The sequence below is a fragment of the Macrotis lagotis genome, chromosome 1 (genome assembly GCF_037893015.1).
Source record: "Macrotis lagotis isolate mMagLag1 chromosome 1, bilby.v1.9.chrom.fasta, whole genome shotgun sequence".
Taxonomy (NCBI): domain Eukaryota; kingdom Metazoa; phylum Chordata; class Mammalia; order Peramelemorphia; family Peramelidae; genus Macrotis; species Macrotis lagotis.
The window spans coordinates 764,718,242-764,721,949 of record NC_133658.1 but is presented as its reverse complement, the minus strand read 5'-3'; the positions used below and the strand labels follow the sequence as shown (position 1 = coordinate 764,721,949).

At 33.5% G+C, this 3,708-nt stretch overlaps 1 pseudogene; it reads left to right on the top strand.

The window, feature by feature from the left end:
* Positions 1-2,392: 2,392 nt before the first annotated feature.
* LOC141506772 (lactoylglutathione lyase pseudogene) lies at positions 2,393-3,451 on the top strand (annotated as a pseudogene).
* The last annotated feature ends 257 nt before the right edge of the window (positions 3,452-3,708 follow it).

The window sequence follows — 3,708 nt, the reverse complement described above, 5'->3', positions numbered from 1 at the left end:
AAAAGCAGCAGAATCTGAAGTGGTAAGATGTTAACTTGGAATGCAGTGACCCATCATTTTAGCAAGACTATTGCTTCATGGACCTGAACAACTCACTATACATGTTGCAGAATAACACATCTGCTGTCAATTTTGTACACTCCATTATTACTGGAACAACCCATACATAGGGCATGACAGCAGTACAATTGACAAGTTTATGAAAAGGTTTTAGGACAACAGAAAGGTTTTGCAAAGGGTAATGGAATAAGAAGGAAAGCACCATGATGTAGAGCCAAGAGTCCTAAAATTTGGACTCACAATACCTATCTTTAAGTCATGACTCTGGCACTTATAAGCTATGAAATTATGAACATCTCACTTACCGGTTTTGACCTCATTTTTCTCATATGTAAAATAGACATGTTTGTGCCATCTACCACACAGGGGTTGCTGTCAGGAAAAGCATTTTGTAAACTTTTAAGTATTACATATATATGTATATACATATATATGTATATACACACACACATATATATATATGAATTTTTATGAAACATTCCTACTGTCAGAGCAAGGTTGAAAGGAAAACTGAATTTAGAAAAGGAGAAGATGAGAACATGGTACTAAAGGTAGAAATGGAATGACTATATAACTTTGAAGTCTATGGCCCAAGAAACTCACTTCTCTGGAATGGGGGAAAACATAAAAAGGAATTTACATATATTATATATATATATATATAAATTTATATAGATAGATAGGTAGATATAGGTATAGATAAATAGATAGACAGATATACTCTTGATCTTCCCTTAATAGGTGTCAAGACTATTCCCTAATCAGTCCGTCTTTGACTTCCATTTCTGTAGAAGAGTTCAAACATCAACCTGTCAGCTGGAATTAGTTGTCTTTTCTGCTTCAAGGAACACATCTATTGGGAGCCTGAGTCATTCTTCAATTGATAAATGGGTAAATGATATGAACAAGCAATTTTCTGAAGAAGAAATCTAGACAATTTATAGTCATATAAAAATGCTTTAAATCCTTATTGATTACAGAAATACATTTTAATGCATATCATTTTATACTTAATAGATTGGCTAAAATGATAAAAAAGGAAAGTAACAAATATTGAAGAACATGTGGAAAAGTTGGGATGCTAATTCATTGTTGGTGGAATTATAGAGTGATCCAAATATTCCAGAGAATAATTCAGAATTATCTCCAAAGAATCATTAAGCTATCTTTAGCTTTTGACACAGAAACACTAGTACTTGATCTATTTTCTTTTTTTTTTAGGTTTTTGCAAGACAAATGGGGTTAAGTGGCTTGCCCAAGGCCACACAACTAGGTAATTATTAAGTGTCTGAGGTCAAATTTGAACTCAGGTACTCCTGACTCCAGGGCTGGTGCTCTATCCACTGTGCCACCCAGGTACCCTAGCCACCCCAACTTAATCTATTTTCAAAGATGATTAGGGAAAAAGAAAAAGAACCGATAAGTTCTAAAATGTTTATAGCATCTCTCTTTGTGGTAGCAAAGAACTGGAATTTGTCGGGCTACTTGTCAATTGGGAGAATGGCTGAACAAATTATGATGGAATACTACTGTGCTATAAAAAATGATGAGCCCAATAATTTTAGAAAAATATGGAAAGACCTGCATGAAATATTGAAAAGCAAAATGAATAGAACAAAGAGAATATTACATAAAGTAACAGCAATATTGTTTTAAGAATGACTTTGAGTAAATAAGGTATTTTATCTATTCTAAATATTCAAAATGAACTATAAATAACATGAAGAAGTTATCTATAACCACAAAAAGAACTGATAAATAGAATTATATATAGAATAATTTTACTTAACTATACCTATTAATGATAGCCATCTCTAGGGGAGGGGAAAAAAGAAATTTACAAGATAATTTTGATATATATTTGAAAGAAATAGTAAGTCAAAAATAGTAGATTTGCAATTTCATGTTACAATTATTTTTAGTTTTATGTTATGAAATCCTTATTTTATTCCATTAATTAAAAATAAAATTTATAAAAAGAAAGGAAGAGTCTACAATCTAACAGACCTAAAATGAAATTTATCTGAAAAATCTATTGATCATTATAGGAAAAAAAATCAAAAGATGTTTAGATGCAAAAGAGCCTCGAGTTTGATTTCACTTCATGATTTTCAACATGTCAAAGCCTGTTGCCTTTAAGCTCACCATCTATAAAATTAAGATCATCACGCCCACTTCCATCCCAGAATTGCTCTATATTAATTACTATCCTTTGAAGATGAAGGATTTTAGCGCACCAGAAAAATAAAAAGTCCATACAATTATAATCACCACTGGATAAAGAAGAAGTAACAGACTGTTTGGTGCTAATGTTTGTCTTCTATAACTAAGGATGAAATCAGGACAACATCAGGTAGGAATAGATTGACAAGAAAACAAGCCTTTTCCTCTTAATCATCAAGAAGTATTACAAAACATTTTTTGTCCATATTCTCATTTGAACTTTACAGTGACCCTTTTAGACTAGTTATTTTTATTTTTGTATTAGAAATGAGAAAACTGAAGTACAGAGAAGGAAAATTAGTTGTCTGAGCTCCTCAAGTCAGCTAGTGGTGGGGCTTAGGTCTTCTGTCTTAAAATCTATTGTACTTTTCCCTTCTACCAGATCATCTCCTAATTTCCACTCTGCTCCTCCTTTGTTCTCTTTTATTCCTCCCAACAAAGGGAGGAGTAAATATTTCCTTTAAAAAGGTAATAATTTTTCTTTTGGCATCTTTTCTTCTCCATCCAGTCCCACAGGAGTCCCTATCTCCACCATGAAGAAGCCCCTGCCTTTAAGGGTCATATCAAAGAGGTCTCCCTGAGTTTCTGCTTCCAACCCAGAACCCAACACCAAGGATTTCCTGATGCAACAAATAATGTTCAGAATAAAAGATTCCTCTCAAGAAATTGCAGAATTTCAGGAGCAACTAGGTGGTGCAGTGAATAGAGCACCTAGCTGTGTGACCTTGGACAAGTCACTTAACCTCATTGCCTTACAAACTCCCCCCCCCAAAAAAAATTGTGGGAATTCCACATGAAGGTTTTTGAAATGATACTAATGCAAAAGTATGATTTTTTTCATTGAACTTTATCTCTCTTTCTTGACTTTTAAGGACAAAAATTACACACACAACCTAAAAAATGTGGAAGAACAGCCTGGATGTTTACCAGAAAAGGTACATTTGAGTTAACAAACTAGAGCATGGAAAACCAGGTTTACTATAATTCAGACACATAGGAATTGCTGCTCCTGATATACAAAGAGCTTGTGAAAGATTTGAGGAATTGGGAGTAAAATTTGTAAGGAATCCTGATGAAGGCAAAAATGAAAGAACTGGAATTTATTCAAGATCCTGATGGTTACTGGATTGAAATTCTGAGTCCTAATTATATGATAACTCTCACTTAGATTTACCAAAACAGTACAATTCTGAAATTATTTTTTGAATGCTTTGGATAAGTTCACTTACCTTGGAAGTATACTTTTTCAAATAAGCACATATAGATGATGAGGTTAATCCACACAATGTCAGAGCTATTAGTTTGAGAGGCTCTGAGGAAGTGTGAAAATGAGAGGATACTGCCTACCAAGCTGAAGCTCTACAGAACTGTTGTGCCTGCTTGCTTGTAGGCCTGTGAAACTTGAACTTTATACCAGCAGTATGC